The 18850-nt window shown below is 33.0% G+C and overlaps 1 protein-coding gene and 1 long non-coding RNA gene across 2 annotated transcripts in view; both read left to right on the forward strand.

Annotated features, from left to right (window-relative positions):
* Positions 1–18850, forward strand: part of LOC143211396 (cGMP-dependent protein kinase, isozyme 2 forms cD4/T1/T3A/T3B-like) — a 181119-nt gene that overhangs the window by 628 nt on the left and 161641 nt on the right. The window lies entirely within an intron of this gene.
* LOC143211404 (uncharacterized) lies at positions 5–18297 on the forward strand. The gene is made up of 2 exons (XR_013009458.1): positions 5–14954; positions 15058–18297. It is a non-coding gene; the product is annotated as an uncharacterized LOC143211404 (long non-coding RNA).

An 18850-nucleotide genomic window follows, 5' to 3' on the forward strand; every position in this document is an offset into this window, starting at 1 on the left:
TGGTGTTATCCTACGCTCGGGTGTTTTTGTCGTCGTTCCGATGAAACTTGTTAACCGGTACCAGTCATCTTTCGGCCTTGTCAAGGGATTTGACACGTGTATATGTGTGCGTGTGTGTGGCTATATGTATAGTTCACATTAATCATTCCTTTGGAATCTTTCCTTGTCATTTTTGTTGGTTACTACATCTCCTCTTAGGTCCCCTCTGCAATCTTCCGTCTAGTTACTCTGTCATATATTTCTGTTTCGCTGCATTCCCTTAGTGTTCGATTGTTTTACCTCCTCTTGACCACATAACCTGCAAAGGTTTTCGCGTGAATCTTTCTAGCATCTAGCTTCAATTTCTCATCTCCATATTCGACTTTTACTATCGCCCGGTGGTCCTCGATCGGCACAGTGTCACGGGGCAATGCCAAACGTCTTGATACAGGCTGTCGCGACAGAAATATCATTCGTTTCGACTATCTCGGAACTGTTAAGTTGCAGGTTAACCACTTAGCGTCGCGCATGCGCGTTACGTCGTGCATGCGTGTTTACTCGATCGTGGCTTGCTGCGCGTTCGATTGGTGGTCGTGATTTAACAGCACTCTCCATGTGGAAAGATACGCGCGGAGAAACTCATGCTAACAAATTCCGACGTTTAAAGGGTTAACAAGTTTCCACGGAACAACGAACCCGGCCGCTTTACTTTCTTCTTTTAGCCCGGCTGGACCACGTGATACGGTGCCATACTCTTGCGGTCCGACTTCTGTCACCCACCGCCGGTGCGGTTTAAAACTGCTGTTAGAGATGGCACCCACGTGACTTCTGCGTTCGTTTCAACGCACACGTTCGAATACGATATCGAATCGTAGAGACTCCGTGCGATCTGTTTTTTCTTACTGATCCTTTTGCGGTATATTTTCGGAGCGGGAAATACGCGCGGAAAATGTCGACCAGCGCGCAACACTCGTTTGCCAGAGAGTGCTGTCGCTATTTTTTATCTTCGCGCTAGAATGTGCCGCGCGTGATTGCGCTATCGGCTTACATCTATTTACTAGACTCACGTTCTTTTTTCACTTGTTTGCACGTTACGCACTTTACTGAAGCATGAACTGACATCCTTGAATTCACAAATCTTATTATCTCATTCACATTTGTACAATATAAATTGTTAGTATTTAAATATGTTGCTTAAATCATTTATATAATGATGCAAGTATATTGCTCAAACCATTATTATAATTATACACATATGTTGCTTAAATCATTATTGTAATGATGATTATTCAAATGAACTTAATGATTATTGTAATGATACAAGTACATGTGTATTGGATAAATCATTATTACAATGATGCAAGTATATTGCTTTAATCACATTATAATAATGATACAAATTGCTTAAATCATTATTATAATTATACAAGGATATTGCTTAAATCATTATTGTAATGATGATTATTAAAATGAACTTAATGATTGTTGTAATGATACAAGTATATGTGTATTGCTAAAATCATTATTATAATGATACAAGTACGTTGCTTAAATCATTATTGTAATTATACAAGCATGTTGCTTAAATCATTATTGTAATGATGATTAATGAAATGAACTTAATGATTATTGTAATGATTCGAGTACATGTGTATTGCTAAAATCATTATTATAATGATACAAGTATGTTGCTTAAATCATTATTATAATGATACAAGTATGTTGCTTAAATCATTATTATAATGATACAAGTATGTGGCTTAAATCATTATTATAATGATAAAAGTACGTCGCTTAAATCATTATTATAATGATACAAGTACGTCGCTTAAATCATTATCATAATGATACAAGCATGTTGCTTAAATCATTATTGTAATGATGATTATTAAAATGAACTTAATGATTGTTGTAATGATACAAGTACATGTGTATTGCTAAAATCATTATTACAATGATGCAGGTATATTGCTTTAATCATTAGGATAATGATACAAGTTTCTTAAATCATTATTATAATTATACAAGCATGTTGCTAAAATCATTATTATAATTATACAAATATGTTGCTTGATTCATTATTGTAATGATGATTCTTAAAATGAACTCAATGATTATTGTAACGATTCAAGTACATGTGTATTGCTTAAATCATTATTATAATGATACAAGTATGTTGCTTAAATCATTATTATAATGATACAAGTATGTTGCTTAAATCATTATTATAATGATACAAGTATGTTGCTTAAATCATTATTATAATGATACAAGTATGTTGCTTAAATCATTATTATAATGATGATTATTAAAATGAACTTAATGATTATTATAATGATACAAGTACATGTATATTGCTTAAATCATTTATCATAACGATACAAGTATATTGCTTAAATTATTATTATAATCATACAAGTATATTGCCTAAATCATTATTATAATCATTTTTACTGTATATATAAATATTGCAGAACGAATTAAACAAAGGATAGTAAACGACGCAGAAGCAGTGTTGCTTCTAAAATTGAATTAAGACACGTTACAACCGTCGTGCTTAATATGCAAATCCGCAGTTTTGTTATTTAACATTCTAAACGCTCCTCCATCTGAATAACAAAGCATGGTTAATGTATTATACGTTCGGTAGAGCTCGATCGAAAAGAACGCGCTTGCAAATATGAATGCAGCGATAAAAATAGATATTCCTCTTTCGGTGTTAAGCGAATTCCTGATCTTTGCACTATTTACTAGACTTTTCAAATTCGTGCTCGCATTGATTTCACGAGTTTTACCAGAAATTGTATGTGAACTGCTACATAGATATTTGTGCGCGTTACATTAAAAATAATAATAAACGTCTCATAGTTTCCTGCTTGTTTCATCGAACTTTTAAATATATTGTTCATAAAAGCTTTATAAACATTTCTCTTTATTTAATCCTTGAACAATATGAACACAATTCTACGTATTAAAAATAGAGTTGTGTTATGTCTATTAAATATATCACAGATTTATATGTATGTTGTCAATGCAAATATTTAAGAATTACGTTCATCTATTGTAAACAATTTTTCGGAACTGTTTACTTAAATATATTCTCTATGCAAGGACTTTCCCAAAAAATATTATTGAAAGATTTGTAATTTAAATGTAAGATTTGTAAATGTAAATTACACTGAAACGTTGCATAGTTGTTTATAAACAATTACCTAATTATATTAAAACACAAATTTCAAATGTAATATTCTTCCTGAAAAAATAGACGATATTCACGTCCAAAATTATATTTTTCAGTTCAAATAAATATGTTATTTCCAACATATTACTAAGTACTTTAATTTTGTTCACTTATTTTCAAGAAATATTTTAGTTTAGGTTTGATACAAATAAAAATGTAGTGACAATGAAAATTTCGGAAGTTATAATATTAAAGCTAATGTTTGAATAACGATTATCTTGATGAATAAATCGATTTTCGAGTATAATCTTACATTTATCAATCCTGAATGAACACGTAACCTTTCAAAAATAATTTGGATGCCTTTCACCGTGGCCAGGCATTGATCATTCAGAAATTACAGAATTTACATAACCTTACGTAACCGTGAGCTAAAGCTTCAGCCATGTATTCACGTAAACATTGCTCGGTTTTAATCTGCGAAGTCGATCTGAATATTTCAATCGAAAAAAGAACATGCAACTGGAGTAAAAAGAAAATGTCTCGGGACAGAAAATGGCCGGCGATTATTACGTCAGTGCATGCTGCCTGGTAGTGTGTAGCGACTTTAAATAATATAAAATGTCTACACCCCTGCATGATTGAATGCTTTCGAAAACAGAGTAGAGAAGTTTATTGTTGATGCACGGTGGAACAAACAGGTACGCTATTTCCGTCATGGTGGCGCACTTTATGGTGTATTTTGAGACGAATCAAGTCCGCGTCGGCTGCTAAAAATAGTCGAACAAGCGGCCATTAAAATCTGCATATCGCGAGATGTAACAGGACTCTATATTTATCTCGAAACCACGAATGCTTTATTTCTACTGTAAGTGGTCCGCCTGCATATGTATACATATGTATAATTACAATGTATAAGTATAAATGTACATTAATGTACAGTGAAACGAATTAATATTCGGATACTCTAAAAAAGACGATGACTTTTTCAATATTGTACTATACGATTTGAACTTTTTTGGGAAAGCTAGAGCAATTAGTTTACTACAGGATGTGAAAAGAAATTTTTTCAAAAATTGCAACTGATCGGAATTGTAGCAAAAAATACTAGAGAAGTTGTATTTTACGACTGTTTTATGTGGGCCTATATTGAAAATTTAAAAAATACGTTTTGTAGATCTGTGTACTTTAGTTTAGTTATATCATGATCATTATAAATATTTCGAAATAGTAATTTGTTTATTGCTTATGTCATTTATTAAATTTGTAAAATATTTAGTATATATAATATAAAATATTTAGAATCCATACATTATATGTTGTATTTATTAGAAAAATGAGGCTAATATTACATATGTAAAAGGTTTGATTACTTTTTAATTATGTTACGATTATTATCAATATTTAGAAATAGTAATTTGTTGTTGTTTACATCGTTTATTAAACTTGTAAAATCAAATATTTAGTATGTATAATATCATACATTATATGTTGTTGTATTTATTAGAAAAATGAGATTAATATTGCATATGTGAACAGTTCGATCACTTTTTAGTTATATCACGATTATTATAAATATTTCGAAATATTAATTTGTTTTACTTCCGTGATGTAATAAAAGTATCAATTTTAAAAGCATTTCAGCTGAACTTTCTAATTACATTGGAATTTCAACAATATTTAGAAATATTATATAATTCGTTCTATTCGTCATTGATATAAAAAACACACACTATCAGTTTTAAAAGCGTTTCTTTAAAGAGCTGATGTCTCCATCTATTAATTTGCAATGAGTCTTATAATGTATTATACGAGTTTTTTTTTAACAATCGCTATAAATGGATACTGGAAACGTTACTTCTCGTCTACTGTTTTTCATTCTACGTGCATGTTTCTTAAAAAGTCAATAAATTATTCATCAATCTGTCACGTGAAGAGAAGTATCTAGCGGTTAATGTATTTGAAACCAGTTGCAGTTTATTTAAATGAGCTTACAATTTTAAATACGTTAGTCACACACATCAGACGTTTCTTCTCTTACGTACACTGCAAAATAGTGTTCGAGTAAACATTTTCTAACTTGCATTTCCGAAATGAGAGATTGCATTACACACTGGTGAAAGCTATGTTATACATTCTTTACATGTTGTATAATTCTAAAATAGGAAGTGTGCAGTTCAAAATTGCATGGTAAAAAGTAGACAAGTAATTTATAACTAATTATTAGACTGCGGATTTTATGCACTCAAAGATGAATAGGTGAAACACAGAATGGAAGAAACATCAGATGAAAATTATTATGCGAGTCCCCTTTCTTGTAATTGATTCAATTTTTACTTTGAATGTAGATCCACAGTCTAATTATACTAATTACACTGTCCAACACCAAGTTTATTCCAAAACTACGATAAATTCAAAAATATCCTCAAAAATTTTGGTGCAAAAGTTGTGTCTCTCCGTCTTTAATTATTGTAATATATAAACATGTTTAAACAATCGTAATGTATTAATATTGGATATCACTGTATTCGGGAAAGTCTACAGAATCTTTTGCTGCAAAGAACAATTCAATATCTTTTATAATAACATCACAATATTTGTTTAAAGTTGAAAAATATGTTTTTTTTATTCAAAGCCATGTTCCTCAGAAACTGCGCGTATAGGAAAAAAATTAAAAACTGATTCGGAATCAGCGCAAAAAACTCTATACGAAGAACCCAACAGTAATTGGGGAACATAAAAAAGTTGAAATTTGTTGGACAGAGTTATTTATACAATGTACTTACCTAATATTATTTCATTCTGATGTAGTGAAATGTAAAGTTATTAGTAAATTTCATGCATTTGTGACTAAAATGAGTAGGTGCAATTTAAAACAGTAACAAAATTAGAATTAAAAATACTGGTACATATATTATTTTCAATCTATTATATGTATATATTAAGAAAGAAATAAACGTTAGTATATTATGTATTGTATATAAATAATATTATCAGTAGGTGCAATTTAAAACAGTAAAAAAATTGGAAGAATTCAAAAATACTATTTATATTATTTTCAATCTATTATATGCAAATAAACGTTAGTATTATTTATTCCATATAAATAATATTATAAGTAAGTATAGGTGCAATTTAAAACAGTAAAAATAATTAGAAGAATATAAAAATACTATTGTATTATTTTTAATCTATTGTACATATTACGAAAGAAAATAAACTTAGTATTACGTAATTAGAAAAAATTAGAAGAATTAAATAAAATTGGCAGTTATGAACGTTTCGTAATTACTAGGCGTGTAGTACAGCAGTAATTCACATTTCCTTTGGTGAGAGTCTTATATGTATAGTTAAATTCTATAAATATTCCCGCCCCCATGATTCATTACAGTAGCGTAGGAGGTTGGGGGACGATGATAAATGTCATTAAAAGCTCGTATATCTTCGTTTTTCTTGACAAGAAATGGTTTATTTGGAGAAGAGATTAGATTACGGTGAATACATTTAACATTAATGTCGTTACGATATCAGCTAGATTAATATAAACAGTAGATTAAATAATGTAATTATGTGGCCCGTTTCCATGAAGTAGCTGAAATGCAAACTTGCGACTATAACTGTAAGACAATTTTTTCTTTCGGGACGTAATTTCGTACTAAGTAGCAGAGAGTTCAGAGAAGAGGGTGCGTGATGCAACTAGTAGTTAGTTAACCACGATTTCAATACGAACTTTTCTTCACATTATATCTTTTTGTAATTTTAGGTCTCTATTCATTTAAAATTCATGTAGCCGTGTCAAATCGTGATCTTCACTTGTGTCTTTGTAATTCCGAGCAATAGCATTTAAAAAAAAACACAATTTGATTCACACATCACCTAGTAAACTAATCCTTCTGACATCTGAACAAATCTAAAGTCGTTTGGTCCAATTTTAATCAAATTACAGTGTTCATTCGGTATAAGACGATGCTGTTCTTTCGCAATAAGAAAAAATCTCTATCCCCTCTTATCTACCCAACTTCTATCGATGCAGTTTCTTGTGCTCTACATAAAAGTACTACTAGTCCAATTACAAAACTTCATTATTTTTTTTTGGGACTTTCATCAACTTATTTCTGGCATTTTTCTGATTAAAATGACACCAAACACGATATAATTTCAACTGTACTTAGTGGTTGGGCGCAAGGAAGGACAGCGCATGGGAAAGAAAGAGACGTGGACAGGCGCCGTCGCCGGCACAGTTCAAAGAATTTCCAATACGCTGTTCTTCGTTGCGTTCGAAACTTTCATCGTCGATTAAACCACTAAATACAGTTGAAATTATATCGTGTTTGGTGTCACTTTAATCAGAAAAATGCCAGAAATAAGTTGGTGAAAGTCGCATAAAAATATAAAGAAAAATAAAGAAGTTTTGTAATTGGATTAGTAGTGATTGTTAGTTCACACCGATACGCTTCGGCCGCGCGATCCGTATTTACATGCTGTCCTTTTCTACGTTCGGCTTCGTCTGTACTCTCGGCGCGGTAGATGCAGTCATAAAAAAATAATGATTTTACTGGATTATATTTTTTGTACAGATTTTAATTGTCTTCCACGCGGTATAAGTGTCCGGACAGGATTTGCCCTACAAAGAAAAATGTCCGGCGTCGACGAGCGGAAATGTGGTTGACCGATGTAAAGATAGAAGTCCTATCGCCGCTCTGGCTGGAGATGTTTGATTTATTATGGTGTTCAGCTATTTTTATGGCGCAAGCGGGACGCGCCTTGGCTGCGAAGATGCGTGGGCGTGCGAGGCCGGCGCTAAGGCTCTCTCGCGATCGAGCCACACGGATTTGCATTCCATGTTCTAAGGCGGGCGCCTGTGGTAGGCGTTGCATTAGTGTCGGTAAATGCGATTGAAAGCGTCTCTCCGATATCACCGATTCCCTGTAACACTCTTGCGAAATACACATTTTTTTTCTTTCTTTCGCCGTTCTATCTCGTCGTCCGCGACTTTCATCTCTTCTTCGGAGAATGGAGAAGGTTCCGCGAGATTACTCGCAGCTAATACTTTGATTATCAGATTATTCGCTGATTGATGGTTGCTGCAGCATGCGGTACAGAGGATCGTATTCATTCTTGATCGATTGAAAATTATTTTATATATCAGAGAATTGGTTTCTGGCGCGTTGCCGTTAGCGATGGGCATTCGATACTCTGTCTCTTGCAAGTTTTCAAACAAATCAATCACTACAAGATTTCGATACAATTCGATATTTATTCAAAGTCAGACATTCTCGAAACTCGTGAAAGTTTTGATCAAGGCTTTAAATTTTCAAGATTTTCTAAATTTTCAATATTTTCTAGATTTTTTCAAGATTTTCTAGATTTTCTAGATTTTCAAGAAATTCAAGACCTCCAAGACTTTCGAATTTGTCGATGTGATACCTCCTCTCCGACTTGAATGACCTTGAAATTTGTTGTCAAGGTCATCATTCTGAAGAACAGTTCCCTTTAAAGTTTTCGACGGTCGGCTTTGGTTTACAAGATAATTGCAAGAAACTTTACGTGTAAATTGCATGGATTAGATTTGGGTTTCACAAGACTTTTAAGATCTTCAAGAGTTCTACGCTTCGAATTATGTTGGAAGTGATTCGCATTTTTCGTCATAAGCATTGGATCGAAGCGATTCGAATCAATCTCGAAGTGATATCAATAGCTAAGACATTTTCAACAAACGTTTAATCAAACTATGAATGTGAAACGTGAACAACCAAGTAGTCTTGTTTTGTACAATCTGGCGTTTCTTAATTGTTAAAAATAATTGACAAGCTTCTTTTGAACACGTCGTCCATCGACTTGACAACTGCAACAATTTTCTGAAAATCGTTGCAAAACGTTTTCCAATTGGCCCAATGAAATTAACAAAGCCTTCAAAATGATAAATAAGTAATTTTCAAATCATTTTCCTAAATACTCTAACCAAAGATTATTTTTATTTGTATCATCCTAAAATGTTTTCATTAACCACGTCATTTTTGTCGCATTATTGTATATTATATTATCTCGAAATTGAGAAAGAGATATCTGTATTTTTATTATCAACAATCTTTCTTTATTGGATAATAATTGTCTGGAATATCCAGCCTGAATTTTAAATTGCATTTGACAATTAATGGATTTTAAATGGAAATAGTTTACCTCGAAGCTATTCGACTTTCATTCCGTATTTCGAAACAGAGTTTTTAAATGGCTAAAGTGAAGACGGAGAACGTTCGAATAAAGTTGCGTGGGAGTCGGGTTATAGCAGTAAAGATAATATTTGCCTTCATTCGGTGTATTAGCAAGTGGGAATCGAAAGTCTGTTTTTTGTTTGGTTACTATAAATAACCGGCAGTTTTAGATTAAGCGAACTCCCGATGGAAATGTGCATTTATATCTTTGACATTAACACCATAAATTAAAAGAATTTTCAATTGGATACAAATTTTTGACATTTTAATGTTAAAAATATTTCCAATATTTTGAAAACGTTCAAAATCTGTATTAATATAGAATATTTTTTCAATAAAATTACAGTTTTAATATCATGGAAAGTTAAAGAGAAACTTTTTAACATTAAAAATATTGTTAACGTTTTTGTAGGTCACCACAACAATGGGTTATGTCTCCATTCTTGTGAAATCTCACCCGTTCGTATATGTATATATTTTACCACGTTTTTATTAGCTCGCTTTCTTGTCTGTCTCTGTCAGTCTGTTCGGTACAAATTTTTTATATCTATCACAGAACCTAGAGATGCCATTATTTTACCGTATTGCCACTGTCCCTGAATTTGTCTATCCCTCCCAGTGGATTTATAACTGTTTTCTTAGAAGAGAAAAGTTACAAGTCAAAAAATAACTGTTATATCAGAACTAATTGAAAAATTTAACACATTACCGACCGGTGATTATTGCATAATTGTAATGAATCTATGGTACATGGCTAAACACTGTTTAATGGAACCTTAAATAGCAACAGCAATTTTCATTGTGAACTAACAAGTCACCCTTAATAACGTCATCTAATAGTTTCATTTAAGATTGCAATGTAAAAGAAAATTTCTATGCTTTCTTTTGGTACAGCACAATTATTGAAAATCCTATTAACAGGCTTCCGGTAGGTAAATAGATAACAGTTTCCTTCAAGCCCTGGTACTTGGTCTAAGGGAATTTCTAATCATCTTATCCGCCCATATCTAATGTGACCATACGTCCCGTTTTTAGGTAGTCAGTCCCGTTGTCTCCAACATCAATTTTTCAATTTCAACTTCAATTTTTCAGTTTCAACATCAATTTCTCAATTTCAACTTCAATTCCAACATCAATTTTTCCACTTCAACTTCAATTTTTCAGTTTCAACATCAATTTCTCGATTTCAACTTTAATTTTTCAAGTTCAACATCAATTTTCCAATTTCAACCTCAATTTTTCGATTTTATCGTCAATTTCAAAAACTTCATTTTCAACTTCAATTTCAATTTCAACTTCAATTTTTCAATTTCAACTTCACTTTGAACTTCAATTTTTCATTGCCAATATCAATTTTTCAATTTCAACTTCAAGTTTTCAATTTCCACTTCAATTTTTGAGTTTCAACATCAATTTCTCAATTTCAACTTCAATTTTTCAGTTTCAACATCAACTTCTCAATTTCAACTTCAATTTTTCAGTTTCAACATCAATTTCTCAATTTCAACTTCAATTTTTCAGTTTCAACACCAGTTTCTCAAATTCAACTTCAATTCTTCAATGTCAACTTCAATTTTTCAATTTCAACTTCAAATGCACATAGAAGGTCCCCCTTTTCGGTTTTCCGCTTATATGTATATCGGAAATTATGCGTCCTAGCGATAAGACCATTCTATACAAAATTAAAGGTGACAAAACGTACCATAAGATTGATTCTAGTCAGTTTTTTGCTATCGCGCATAGTTTCCGAGATATCCGCGCTCAAAGTTCACTAATTGTGCTGAAGAGTTAACTAGTCTAATAAGGAAAAAATTTCTTTTTCACAATTAGTCAACTTTGAGTGCGGATATCTCGGAAACTATGCGCGATAGCAAAAAACTGATTAGAATCAATCTTATAGCACGTTTTGTCAGCTTTAATTTTGTATAGAATGGTCTTATCTCTAGGACACATAGTTTCCGAGATATAAGCGGAAAACCGAAAAAGGGACCTTCTACGTGCCCCCCTGTACGCCGCTCACCTCCTAGGGGTAGGGACTTTTAGTATGTTTACTTCCTAACTAGTCCAAACAAATTCCCAAAGTTAAAAATTGTGTTCCTTCCATTTCCCTCTACACCCCCTTTACGAGCATTGATTGACTGGACTAGACTATGTATCGAGACATTACTGTACTCTGTTTCGCCGGTGGCCATGGTTGTGTGTCGATGTCGATGGCTAACACGGGCTGGCGCTAGACTTCCACTCTCATCGGGACGCTTGCATTCCACTTTCTAACAGTGGCGCCCATGGTAGGCGTTGCATTGTGTGTATGTATATGTAGTATGTACAGTCAACTATAGTTCCAGCGAACGTGATACGTTTCGCCGTACCTATACGCTCGCTCGCTCGCAGCCTCTCTCGACGCGAACTCGGCTGCGTTGCGAAACGAATTTTTCCTTCGTCTCCTCGACGAGACACTATTGTGTTTGCCAGTTGGAGATTTTTTCACCTGAACCACGCTGACGATAAGAACAAGCGCGTGGCGATGCGAGGCGGGCACACACGATGACAATCGTTTGTTACCGGGACTTTTTAAACAATCCATCATTTTAGCACGGTGACTACTGTCTACGTCCGTATACGGTTCACGCAATTTGTCCGTGCAGACTTAAAAATGAATCTTTACGGTGATGTCAGGTTGTGTAACGATATGGCAGGAAACGTTCGAAATTGTGAATGTGATTACTAGACTGCGCATGTTTATGCGATTTTCAAGGTTCGTAGACAAATTTCAAGAAAGTGGGACCAAATAAAATCCTGTTTTCATTGGCAATAGCTAGACTGAGGATATTCATGCATTTAGGAAGAAATTGGTTGGGTGAAATATAAAATAGTAAAAGATTATAAAAATTAAAAAATGTTGTAATGTTACTTTTAATGCAACAAAATCGTTACGGGATGAAATCAATTATTATGTTATTTCTGCTTCCCACGATCAATTTTAGCCGTACTCGCATGCCGACCCTATAGCAGTCCAAATATTCTTCTTCTTTGCTCATTGCACCCTGAAGAATCATTCCCGGTAACTCTACAGGGACGAAGTCATACTCGACAGGCATAGAGAGTTTTTGAGGCCTATAGAGCCACTTGAATTTCCACTTTTAGTCTTCGATTTTTACTAACATTCACGAAACATTTTGGAAGAACTGGTATAGCCATATGAAAGCAGAGATTTCAAGCTTTCAAATGTGACCAGTCCCATCGTTCTACGATCTTTTCTTCCAAAGTTATAACTGTTTGAATATCGACGATTTCGTTCGTTCGGATAATCGAGGTTCCATTCAACCGTGCATTACACGAGCAAATACGATCCGAATTGGGTCGTGTTTGGTATCATTTTAATCGGGAAAGAGTCACGAATGTGTTAGTCAAAGTTCCATACAAAAATCTTCACGAGCAAACAAATTATATCAATAAATCTGTATTGTTTACTTGCTATCCTCCTGTATCTTTCATGATAGCAGCTAGATTTCAAAGAATAACGTGCGTTTACATTATTTTACATTTGTATTTTGCATAAAGTCTAGTAATAGCTTTTTTAGATCAACAATAAATAAAAATCGTACTAAATCCTGTCGAATTTCATACTTGAGCATTTTTCATGCTCAAGCAGTCTAGTGATTACTATAAAAATTGTTTACACCAGTTTCTAGAAACAGGGGCCATATAGAAAATTCTTTCTGTCTTTAATAATCTGAACAAATTGGAAATAATAATATATTGATATATTAATAAGTATATTAATATATTTTTAGATTTTTTAAATTTCATTTCGGAGATTTCAATTTCACATTAATTTGTTTTTTTACTACTTTGACCTACTTTTTGTATCGTAAGTCACTAGAGCATGAAATTCTGAGTGAAAATGTATTGACCTTCGTATGTCCTAAATCTGATCGTTAACGAGATATTTTCGAAATAATTTTCCTAATCGGGGTAATCAAAGTAGCAGGGACACCCTGTATAAGAGAACTTGTTCTAGATAATTTTCATGTATACATACATACATATATTTCGAACTCCTCAAAATTCTGTTAGCTCGTCCAACAACATACAAGAGATACATATGCAAGTATTCGAATTTTTCAGTAAAAATAGCGAACACATTTTACGTAGTGTTCTTTATCACCTGATTTACATGGGGTAAATGACATTTACGTAATTGAAACAAAGCAGAAGGTCATATAACAAAATGGTAGATACTTAATGTATAAGTACGTTTCATAGAAAATTAATATTTTTTTTACGAAGATGTAGAATACGCCTATGGCAACCAAGACCAAACATTGCTTTCTACCCTGTACATAATAAATAGACAGCGAATCTTTATGCAAAATTAGAATTTTCTACCTGAATTGCAATCAACTAAAATGAAATAAAATATTATTTTCTTTACTGATATGCTTAACAGCTAGAAAATAATATAACAGTATTTTCAAATTCTTCTAATGTTTTCACTGTTTTAAATTACGTCAGCTCATTTTTTGGGTAAACTTTGCGTTACCGGACTTGAAATTTATGCCTTCCTCCTATAAATTATGATGTATTTGGTATACAATTCGGTAGACTTTTTTTCGATCCTGTATGATCAATGGTTCAGGAGTTATGTTTGCTTAAAGTTGAGCAATCTGCAGTGTTTTTGAAAACTCTGAAAAATGCACAACTTTAAGCAAGCATAACTCCTGAACTATTGATCCTACAGGATCGAAACTTCGATCTGCAGGCGCCCCGGGTACAAATCTACTAGATTACATACCAAATACATCATAATTTATAGGAAAAAGGCGCAAACTTTGAGTCCGATAAACTAAAGAGCAGTCCGTTTTTGTCATAAATGCCTAAAATCTGCTGTCTAAAGATAAAAACAGGAACTGTGTAACAGTAAATATTGCAATAAACCTTTGTTTTTCAATTTTTGGTTCGTTAGATAAGATATTGTACAGTTAGCAGTTAACATCTTAACACGTTGACTAGCACTCTAATGTTCTTAAAAGTCACACAAACTCAGAGCAGTTTATTTAATGATTTCAGAATAGAAAAACACAAGATCTATTATAGATATTGCGATATTCTTACAAATCCTAAACAAGTTTGATTCACTTAATAGATCCTGATAGAAATTGATTTTTAAGCTTGCTAACAAAATGGTGTCACCCGTATATGACTGACGTGGCAGTGAACGCCTTAAATAAGTTGGAAAGTAACGAAGTAAATGACTGTTTGCATCGTTTGACTTTTACCTTGAGCTTTGCTAACTCGAACCAAGCATAAAATTGAGATAACCGAAGAAAATGAATGGTTGTTACGGCGTGTAGTGCTATTCCGAAATATGTATGATATACATTAATACACTAGTCGATGAAGCCAAGACAAGAAGCATACCAATTTCCGAAAATTGGTAATATCTACTGCAAAAAAGAAGATAAAGGATTGAACAATAAGAAAATAGATACAATCACGGTTTTGGCAAAATATTCTATTCAACCGCTAAATTAAACAGTCGTCGAATTATTATAAGTTTAGTTGACTAAGTTAACAAATAGGTCATAATAAATATAGGTTTCTGTTTTTGTGAATTTTCTAAAACAAACTAAATTAAACAGTCGTCGAATTATTATAAGTTTGGTTGAGTAAGTTAACAAATAGGTCATAATAAATATAGGTTTCTGTTATCGCGAATTTTCTGGAACAAACTAAATTAAAACCAAGCCACGAGGTTTGCCAATTTTCGAAATCTAAAATAATGGATTGAAAAATGCACTAAATCTAATTGCGTTTATCAAATTGTTCTACTTAATTGCTAAATTAAACAATAGTCGAATTATGATAGGTTTGGTTGAATAAATTGACAGATAGATCGTGATAAATGTAGGCATTTTACAATTTTACATAGCAAACTAAATGAAAATTAAGGAATTTATCAATTTTCGATATCTGCTGGAAAAAGACTGACACTGTAAAATACCAAATTTTTGTTTAATGATTTAGATCCAACTAAACATCTCCGCAATGTTGCGAATGAAACAAATATAAAATTAAAATTAAATATAATAAAAAAGAGACATTGAGAAATTAACGAAAAGGGAAAGATTGTTATACAGGGTGTTTCGTTTATCTGATAACGGAAATATCTTGTGACGCACTGAAGTTACGAAAAAAATCTCAATCATAGAGTCTAATTTGTTTTAGGACTAGAATGGTGGGGAGGTGGGATGTCAAAGTCAATTTTCGTTATCAGATAAACGGAACACCCTGTATGTAGGTCTGGTTAAGTATTGGGTTGGAACGAAAGTTCATAGCGTTTGTGAATTAAAATTGAAAGCTAAAATTCAGATATTTATCCAATAACATATCTTCCATTCTGTTCTATTACTTTTTGCCATTTTCGAGGTAACTTCTCGCGTTTTATTGAGATAACATATGTATAAATACTTCAATGTTACCTTCGATTCTGAATTTGGAAACGCTGCGAACTTTCTTTCCAATCCAATAAATTAACCAAATTTTTTACAGAAATCAGTACTGGAACCGTGAGACGAAGTTTATCAATTTTCAGCGGAAATATAGTAATTGATAATGCTAATTAGGAAATGTTGCGGGACCTTGAACCGCGGCGACACTGCTGCGAAGAAGCACGGGGCGCCCGTTAATTCGCATAGCGCGATGCAAAGCATTTCGAGTCGCACGATTGAGATTCGCCGTGCGTTTTGACACTGACGAGTTACACGATCGAAACCCAGGTCAGGATCGGCTGTTAATTTTAGAATCCGGCTGCTTCGTTAGACGAGCCTTTTGTCGTTGAGCAACACACGGCTCCTTCTCCCGTTTTAATTCGCGCCGGGTTGTCGTTTTAATGCCAAATGGAAACCTTTTAGAATGCATCCTGCGAGCCTCTATTAATCAGCTGTGAGTTGGGTCGGGTATGCGATACATGGACGAATTCGGAATACTTGGAAGCATCGGTTAAACGCGTCATATTAGGATGGCTCTTATTTTCGACGTTTGAATTTCTTTTACGACACCCCCCAGGGTTGTTCCAAATAATTAAAAAACATACGCGCTGCAGAAGTAAAGCTTCTTGCAGTTTAGTAATGTTTAGAAGTAAATTAGGATTGGAAATGGTAAATAATCCTAATGACGCGACAACAAGATCAGGAACAACTCTCGATGCAGCAAGACATGTAGACAAAATTGAATCAAGAATATTTATATCATACTTCAGCTATCACAAGCCAATTGTTTCAATGATAGAAATCATAGAAAACATAATGAACGTTCAAAATTTGCGACGCAAAGAAGGAGAGCGTATAGGAAAGAAAGAGACATAGTTCACACAGCATTGCCCATATGCTCTCCTTCTTTGCGTCGCAAATTTTGATCGTTCATTATTCTTTCTATAATTTCTATCATTGAAACAATTGGCTTGTGATAGCTAAAGTATGATATAAATATTCTTGGTTCAATTTTGTCCAAATGTCTTGCTGCTTCGAGAGTTGTTCCTAATCTTGTTGTCGCTTCATTAGGATTATTTACCATTTCCAATCCTGATTTACTTCTAAACATTACTAAACTGCAAGAAGTTTCACTTCTGCCGCGGAATTTTATCTTTTTAGTAAATGTTATCGTTGAAAGAAATTCATTTCGATCATTTGTAACAGTTATCACTGAAAGAAATTTATTTCGATCGCTTATGAGCGATCTAGATGAGTCCAGTTAGGACTAGACTGCGGATTTTATGCATTTATGACAAAATTGGGAACGTACAATTTAAAGCAGTGGACATGTTAAAAATATTTAAGGACAGAGGATTTAAAAGAGGAATACAATTTTTATTTGGCTCCTGTGTCCTGCAATCAATGAGGACATTTTTTATTTTGCATAAAGGTCCACGGGCTACTCATAACAGTTATCGATGGGAGAAGTTTATTTCGGTCGCTCGTAACAGTTGTTGGTGAAAGGAATTTATTTCGATCGCTCATAACAGTTATTCGATGAGATATGTTCATTTTAATAGCTCATAACAGTTATTAATGCAGGAAAGTAACAGTTATTATTAAATAGTACAACTTTCAAATGGTAGACAATCAATTATTATCAAAGACAGTTAACAAACAGATTTTCTGTTGTTCTTGTGGCCTGTGGATTCGTCTTGTTGTACGAAACCTTCTCAATGAATTTCACAGGCTTGCTTCATCCGCGAAAGAGTAGACAACTCAATAATTAAATAAGCAACCCAAATGAATTTTCTCATCAATAATTATTATGAACAAGTGAAAAGAAATTCGAACATCGATAACTGTTACATGCAATCGAAATGAACCTCTCTCATCAACAACTGTTCTAAGCAATCGAAACAGTTTTTCATCATCGATAACAGTTACCGAGGAGAATCCAATCTTTTGGGTACTAATAACTGTTACTTGTAACCAAAAGGTACAAAAATCGATACTTTTTAATCATTTTGGTCTTCGAATTTTTTCTTTTTATTTTGTGTAGATTATCTTAAATTTCAATAATAAACAATTTTTTATAAACGATTCTTATCGTAGAAAATCTTAGAATCACTGTTGTTTTCGGTCCCTGAAAATTTTATTTCATTTAAAAAGAAAGGCGCAACATTCACATTTATTAGACTTTGTTTAAAATCTTCATGACGAGCGTGACTCGATAAAATATGGCAAGGGGTTACAGATATTATTTTCTATAGTTAATATCTTGATATCTCACATATCTTCTCGGATAAGCACTTAATATGTCAAATAGGAACAATGATTATCACCGTTTTTTCCTGTGTGGAATAATGTGTCACGTATAAAATAATAAACGTATAAAATGTCTTCTGCCAGAGTTGTAAATAGCAATGGAAAATGCTCATTCCAGGTAGAATAGATGTATAAAGAAACGTTATCTAATCTTTCGACGTTCTCTTGTAATTAGATTATGCTTTGTTCAATATTGCAATGCCACTAGAAGAAATGTGTCACAGCAGATTTATCCATTGTGTACAATCAACCTTGAAATCACATTTTTATTGTAAATGAAAAGAAAGTTACAGTCACCCCATGGCTAAACTTGCTTTGTCCTGCAGTAAATTATAGTACTTCGAAGTTGATTTCAGAAACAGTCACAGAAACAGTTTCTTGGATCAATTGCATTTAATTTAATAACTTATACTTCAATAATTTAATCGAACGCGTATTATTATTCACTCTGATTCACATCGAATATATCAAACAACAATTCAAACATGGAACAATTAAAGAAACGTACAAGAGTAAACAATTAACTATTAGATAGTCTCTTTTATGAATAATAATTACCGGACACATTTTATTTATTTTCACACAGTGTTTAAAACGTTTTCCAATATTGTAAAAGTGGATTCATTGTGGAAGTATTTATCATTATTGGTAATGATCCTTCACCATCTTCCTGGCAA

The sequence above is a fragment of the Lasioglossum baleicum genome, chromosome 8 (assembly GCF_051020765.1).
Source record: "Lasioglossum baleicum chromosome 8, iyLasBale1, whole genome shotgun sequence".
Taxonomy (NCBI): domain Eukaryota; kingdom Metazoa; phylum Arthropoda; class Insecta; order Hymenoptera; family Halictidae; genus Lasioglossum; species Lasioglossum baleicum.